Raw genomic sequence first — 7,303 nt, forward strand, 5'->3', positions numbered from 1 at the left:
TTCTTACCTGTCAGTTTTTCCCTTTCATCACTTTAAGTATGTTGTGCCACCCACTTCTGGCCTGTAGAGTTTCTGCTGAAAAATCAGCTGATAACCTTACGGGAGTTCCCTTGTATGTTATTTGTTGCTTTTCTCTCGTTCATTTTAATATTTTCTCCTTATCCTTAATTTTGGTCAATTTGATGACGATGTGCCTCGGTGTGTTCCCGTATGGTACTCTCTGCACTTCCACCTCATTTGGTTATTTAAAGGATCTTCAGTCTGTTCAATTCATAGGAGAGAACTTCCACGTGTATTTCTTCTCAGTTTTATGAAACAAAGAAGGACCCAGGAAACTGGCAAAACATAAATGCTTTTCTATTGGGTTGAGCAAAGACAGGCCCTGGCCGGGGACGGGGGGGGGGTGCTGGAGGGTCGGGGGGGCGGTGTAGAGAAGGATATAGATCATTGTTAGGGTGCCTGCTTAGCATGCATGATGCCCTGGGTTCAATCCCCAGAACCACCATTAAAATAAATAAATAACCTAATCAAACCCATCCCCCTCCTCCCCCCCCCAAAAAAAAGAAGGAGAAAAGAGTGAGAGACAGAGACAGAGACAGACCATCGGGAAAAGTAGCTGCACTAATACTTCCAAGAAACAGGACAACATAAAGATAATGGAAGAAATGCTGGATAGTGAACAGCCACGGGTGGTTGGCACAGACCCATAGCTTCTGGACTCGCTAAAAAAAAAAAAAAAAAAAAAGAATATGAGAATCATATGGATCAGGAGATTGGGTCTGAATTTTGTGCCGTTTGACTTGTGCCAGTTACAAAGGTCATGCACAAGGAAGATGACTGGCTACTTTATTGTCTGAAATGAGACACTTGAAAGTGAAAGGAGGTGCTATACAATCGTGCCTGGACTGGGATTTTTCTAAGGGAGCCCAAATCCTTTACAATATATATCATGTTTTCAAAAATGAATATCATTCCTGGACAACATTTAAGCAATTATTTTCTGTGTTATCAGTAAACATTTTTAAAAAATCAGTAAGAAAGGAAGAGGGAGAGAGAAAGAGAGAGAACAGGAGTAACTATACGCGCGCGTGCGTGCATGCATGTGTGTGTGTGTGTGTGTGTGTGTGCGCGCGTGTGCGCGCACGTGTGTTGAGGTGGGGGCCTAAAAGAGGGTGAGGATTCTTTTCATCGAGGTCTGTTTGTACAGAATTCTCTCCTTCTCCGCTTTACACTGTGAAGGAAAAGCCCAGCTGGGATAACAAGCTAAGTCGCAAATCTAAGTGTAACAAGTGTCGGATTACTGATCTGAGTTCTGCTGGGCTAACTCGTAAATCTAAATTAATAAGTGCCGGTTTGCTGATTCCCTGTTCATATTTTGCTAGCCAGCTGGATTTTCAAAGAGACATATCTGGCCTTGAAATGTTGGTTTGCTGCCTCACTGCCTCTACTTTCGTGATAATGATGTTGCTAAAGCTATTGCGTGCCTATTGGCCGAATACCCCAAGCTGGTACTTAACCCTATAAAACCTCACGTGCACGTCTTGGAGGTGCTCAAGGCTTAGGAGCAGAAGCCCCTCTGAGCCCGCCGGCGTAATAAATCTGAGTACTCCAACCCTCCGAGTGGTGCTTGTTTCTTGGCCGGCCTGTCATTTCCATAACAGCACCGTTGACAATAAGAACGTCACTCTCGTTCCGGCATAAAGAAGACATCTGGGGAGGGTGGGGTGGGGGGTGGGGTGTAGATCTATGTTATGTCCTGATTCCAGGAAGGAAAGGGGCAAGGGTCGGCGTGCCCTTCTTTCTGGGGTATCTGTCTGTTCGCTTTTGGTGTTCGGCTGGTTTGGTTATTTCAGCTTTCTGTTTGGTTCCTTTCACAGATCCAGTGGCTCAAAACAGCATTCTGATTTTCTTTTCTCCTGGGGTTTGGTTTTTGATAGGTAGAGGGACAGGGCCCACGCAGGGGTGGGGGTGGGGGGTCACTGTGCCGGAGAAAGGGAGGCGGCTGTGGTGAAATCATCGAGCAGAGGGGATTTCTACGAGAGGGACTCTCCGAAGTGAATGGGGTCCAAGGAGATCAGCAGGGTTTCTGTGTGCTCGTTTGGTTTTGTTCGTGCGTGTGTTTGTTTTTTCTGGACGAGGCCAAAGAACTCTTCAGGTGGAGGTGTGTGTCCAAAGGGTCTGACAGGATGGGAGGATGCGGGGCGAGTCAGTCCATGTGCCCAGAAAGAGAGAGAATCTGACATAGCTGAGACTCAGGCCTTTTTCAGACCTAGGCCCAGAGAGCAGTTCGGCTCCGAGCATTCACGGAGAAGTTCGCCGCCACCTCAGTCCTGTCCCCCACCCCCGCCCTCCCCCACGCCTCAGCCCCCAGTGAAGGAGGAATCATGAAGTGGCCGCACTTAGGCTAAGCCAATTTTTGGCTTTATGCTTACTGCTTGCTTTTAGAACCATCAGCAAACTCGACTGACCAGACACCGCTCCCAGCTCCAGGCCCACTGTTAAAAACAGCTAAAGTTGTCGATTCTAACTGTTTGATTTGACCTTCCTCTGATCGTTCAACTTGACAATCATGTTTGGCGTCTGAGTCTTTCCCCAGGAAGGGAGTCACGGGAGGATAAGCTCAGGAGAACGACCAGCCCCCTCCCACCCCCCACCCCCCACCCCGAGTTCCTCCGTGGCGCTGGTGCCGCCGGGTGAGTCTGACCAGATAAAGAAGGTCACGGGCTGATGACCTACTAGACCACCAGGAGGTCCCATGTTATCAGACACTCATCCAGATTTAGGAGGAAGTTTCATCAGAGACCCTTGTTGATCATGAGCACCTTTTGTGCTCCCGCCTGTTGTGATTCCCTTTCATGCTCCAACCTGTTCGTCCACAGAAGCATGAAACCCCAACCCCAAGACGGGTTCACAGTTTGGAGGGCACTAGCCTGCTGTGAGTCCCCTTTGCCCAGCAAAGCAATCAAGCTGCCTCTTTTCTTCTAAACTCTAAGACCCTGTCTCTGGGTTATTTGGCTCGTCAGGGACGGGGTGGGGGAGGGCGATCTTTCGGCAACACCTGCAGAAGTTTCCCTGAGTGGCAGGAACCAGCGTGGCCCTCAGGCCTCAGCCCCGCAGGCAGGCAGGCAGGCAGGCAGGCAGGCAGGCAGGCAGGCAGGCAGGCAGACAGGCAGGCAGGCAGAGTTGGAGCGACCGTTGGTCCCGCCCCCGCCCGCGCTCCACCCCCCCCGCCCCCGCCGCTGCTTCCGCCGCCGCCGCCGCCACCGCCGCCGCCGCCGCCTCCCAGGCCTTCTCCACCGATCGGTCCCAAATCGACTGACTGTCTCCTGGAAGCGGGGGCGGGGACGTCAGGAGGATCCATTCGGCAGGGCCTCGTTCAATCGCTTCATTCAAATGCAGAAAGCTCTGTGCTCAGGTCAGAGCCTTTGACTTGGCCTCCGGCTCCTCTCTGTTGAACGGCTTTTGTTCTTTGGTTTCAATTTCCCCACCCTTAGGCCACCCCGTCCCAACTGCACGGAGGGAGGCGGGAGGGAGGGGGAGAATCTCGCCTGGTCTCAGGCCAAAGGAGTCCCCTCCTTTTCCTAATCTGGGTAAACCCCACTACACCGTTTGAGAATCATGGAAGGGCATGGAAGCAGACCTCTGACTTGATAGATTCCTCTGGGATGGGAGACTTTAAAAAAACAAAATTCTTTTTCCCCTGCTTCCAGGGAGGCAGAAAGGAGGGCCAGAGTGTTCCTCTTGCCTCGGGCAGTTCTTTGTTTGTTTCTTTCTTTCTTTTGTTAAATCTTTTTTTTTTTTTCCTTTTTTTCTTCCAGTTTTATTGAGACAGAGTTGACATACAGCAGTGTATACTTTGGGGGGGGGGCGGGGAGAGGAATTCGATTTTATGTATTTATTTTTGACCGGAGGTACTGGGGATTAAACCCAGGACCTTGTGCTTGCTTGCTAAGCACACACTCTACCACTGACCTATACCCTCCCCCTTGGCCAGTTGTGAAGTCCCTTTCATTCAGCATAGTCCATCGGGCACATTTTGGGGCAGCCTACTCTGGACCCCAACATTTCCCTATTCTGTAACTTCCCTGGAAGTTTTACACATTAAAAGCTGGGCTGTTGACTGTGCATGTGCGTCCATGCGTGCGTGCGTGCGTGCGCGTGGTGTGGGGGCAGGAGGGAGGGAATAGTTTCCTAGAGGGCCTGCGTTTCATGGACCCAGTTTCTTAGTTCTGAGAACAGGTCTGTTCAAGGAAACAGTTGTAGTATCTCGTCTCAGGAGGCGGTGGTGTCGATGGGCTTCTGAAGCTAGGCCTAGGGAGCAAGCAGTCAGGTATCGCCTAAGAGGCACTTGTGTGGAAAACCAAAGTACAGCAAAAAGGTTAATCATTGGAGCAGATGAGAAACCAGATTCAGGGCCGGGAGTAGGGGGTCAGTCTGGTAGGAGATTTCCACACATCGGGGTCATCGAAACGGCTCGAGCAGTTTGAAATGCCTCTGATGATGTCCTGGGGTGTTCGGCTCAACTCTCTGAGCGGCTCCTCCAAAAACAGGCCCTAGGATGGTTTCCACAGGAGCTGTTGTGGCCATTTCTCTGACGTTTACCTCCCGTTGTCCAGCTTCAGTCTGCAGGGCTTCAGGAGACGGAGCATTTTAGTACTCAATGATGCCAAGACAAAAGGGTGAGAGAAAATGGGAAACGTTCGTGGAGATGGTCCTAGGCAGATAGTGGAGGCAACTAGAAGACCTTCAGTCTCCGGGCCGGCTTTCAGGTTGAGACAAAAACCCTAAGGCAAGCGCTTGCTGCCACAGCACATCGACTAACACGGGAACCATCCAGTGAAGATCAGCACGGCCCCTGAACGTGGACGACACACGCACATACGTGAAGCGTTCCGTAGCTTTAGTGATGTCAGTCACCCAGAGGAAGACAGATATCCTATGCCATCACTTCTAGGTGGGATCTGAAAGTAAGTCAAGACACCCATCCATACATAAATAACTCCATTTTAAAAAGACTCCAAGGAACCTATTTACAAACCAGAAACAGACTGGACTCGCAGACATGGAAAAGAAACCGATGGTTAACACAGGGGACAGGGTAGGGTGGAGGAACGGGGGAGGGCAGAGGGATAAATCAGGAGTTTGGGATTAGCAGATATAAACCACCCTATACAAACTAGGTACACAAGTAGGTCCTACTGTCTAGCACAGGGAACTATGTTCAATAGCTTGTAATAACCTATCCTGAAAAAGTATACGTGTGTGTGTGTGTGTGTGTGTGTGTGTGTGTGTGTGTGTGTGTGTGTGTATAAGTGAATCACTATGCCGTACGTCATAAATGAACACAACATTGTAAGTCAACTATACTTCCATTGACAGAGAGTTCCTACAATAAACAGGCAGGCAGGCAGGCAGGCAGGCAGGCAGGCAGGCAGACAGACACAGACACAGACACACAGACACACAGACACACACACACACACACACACACACACACACACACACACACACACACACACACACACACCCCACAGACACAGGGGAACCCTAAGGAAAACGAGTAGCACTAGTATCTCTTATCCATGCATGTCTATCCCAGTTTAATGGAAACCTAAGTTTTTGCCTCCAAGTCAATGATGCTAATAACTCTGCTGCCAAGAATAGAAAAATCCTCACGGAGGATTTCTGAATCCCAGAAGGGTCAGGGAGGGAGAAAAAGAGAAAGGATTCCATTCTGCTGACAGAGGTATGATAGTTACCATGTGGGTGTCCGCCTCTAAAAGGGAAGGAAGGGGAAAAAACAGAAGTTTATTTTCCCTTGTATCTGAAAAGAAAAAAATTTAAAACTCAATCCTCTTGGAGACAAGAAGTCGTACACACCTCATGTCACTGATTCTCCTCCTCCACCTCCTCCTCCTCCTTCCTCTACTTCTTCTTCTAGTCTATATCTCCCATGGATTCTGACGACCTTGCCTGATGATGGCGGGTGATGGGGGCAGAGATCGATCTTTCTGAGAAGTAAGTTGGCAAGCGCTTTAGTGAAGCCTCGTAGGATTTACCCAGCGAAGCGAGTGCCTTCGTCCCTGGAGGCTGCGGAAAGTATGTCCCCAAGTCACATACGCATGTGTTTGTCTTTTGTTGTCGTTGTTGTTGTTGTTGTTGTTGGTGGTGGTGGTGGTGGTGGTGGTGTGTGTGTGTGTGTTTGTTTGTTTGTTTGTTTATTTGTTTGTTTGTTTGTTTGTTTGTTTGTAGCAGTGTCCTGGCCATGCTGATGGCATCAGGCTTGCAGCGGGGGAAGGAAGGCTTCAACCCCTTTGGAAGTCATACCTACCATCCCAAGAACGTCTGGATGACCCCTACTATGTGGCAGTTGAATGGGGGCCAGTTACTGGGGTTCAGCGTGTCCAGAGAGAGGAGGTCTGAGGCCTCTGGGGACAAAAAGTTTGTATGTATGTATGTATGTATGTATGGCCAGTTGACTGTTTTTGCGGTCCTATAGGAATCTTCCTGCCCCTGTCTATTGAACAATGGGAGTCATCTTCCAAGTGCCCTGACACCAGACACCACGGTGGGTGAAGGAATGCGGGTGGGGTGGGGGTGGGTGGGGGAGGTCATCCAGGAAGCTGGGAGAAACCGAGAACGTCCGTGGGTCGGTGGGTCGGCCTGTCGGATGGTCGCCATGCTGGGTTTCCCCTAACCCAGGCCATTTGCCGAATGGACAGAACAGACTGGGGCCACGTGTGCCACCCACCCTCTTTCCGGAGGCTGTGGTCCACTGTGTTTGCATGAAAGTCAGTGAAGGAGGCATCTCCTCGGGACTCGGTTCCGTCCCTTTCACGAGAGCCTCCACTTTGGATGACAGCCAGCCAGCCAGCCAGCCAGCCCTCGATGCCAGGGCAGTAGACGACTGCCAGGAATATCCCATCCTTTCTGGAACCCTGAGTGTACCCACCTGTACAGACACAAGGCTGAAGAATACATGACGTTCCTTCCTAGTTGACAGCACTCCCCATGTCACTGAAACAGTGTCCAGTACGCTGACGTCATCTCCTCCCTCTCCCACACCCCCGCACGCGCACAAACACGCGCGCGCGCACACACACACACACACACACACACACACTCTGTCTGTCTGTCTGTCTGTCTGTCTGTCTGTCTGTCTGTCTGTCTTCTAAGGATGGAGAAGAGTTTGCTGAGCTATTTCGGGTGCCCTCTCATCCTAGTTCCTATCTCCAAGTTGGTTCAAAGTCCAAAAGGCGGTCAAGCACTTAATCAGATAGGTCCCTCGTAAAGAATGCCTCCC

General features: G+C 50.4%; 1 long non-coding RNA gene and 1 other non-coding gene across 2 annotated transcripts; both read left to right on the forward strand.

The window, feature by feature from the left end:
* Positions 1 to 3,164: 3,164 nt before the first annotated feature.
* Positions 3,165 to 6,995, forward strand: LOC141573364 (uncharacterized). The gene is made up of 2 exons (XR_012499065.1): positions 3,165 to 3,415; positions 4,617 to 6,995. It is a non-coding gene; the product is annotated as an uncharacterized LOC141573364 (long non-coding RNA).
* Positions 4,794 to 4,902, forward strand: LOC141573494 (U6 spliceosomal RNA). The gene has a single exon (XR_012499295.1). It is a non-coding gene; the product is annotated as a U6 spliceosomal RNA (small nuclear RNA).
* Positions 6,996 to 7,303: the final 308 nt, after the last annotated feature.

This window comes from Camelus bactrianus, chromosome 15 (assembly GCF_048773025.1).
Source record: "Camelus bactrianus isolate YW-2024 breed Bactrian camel chromosome 15, ASM4877302v1, whole genome shotgun sequence".
NCBI classification, from domain to species: Eukaryota; Metazoa; Chordata; class Mammalia; order Artiodactyla; family Camelidae; genus Camelus; species Camelus bactrianus.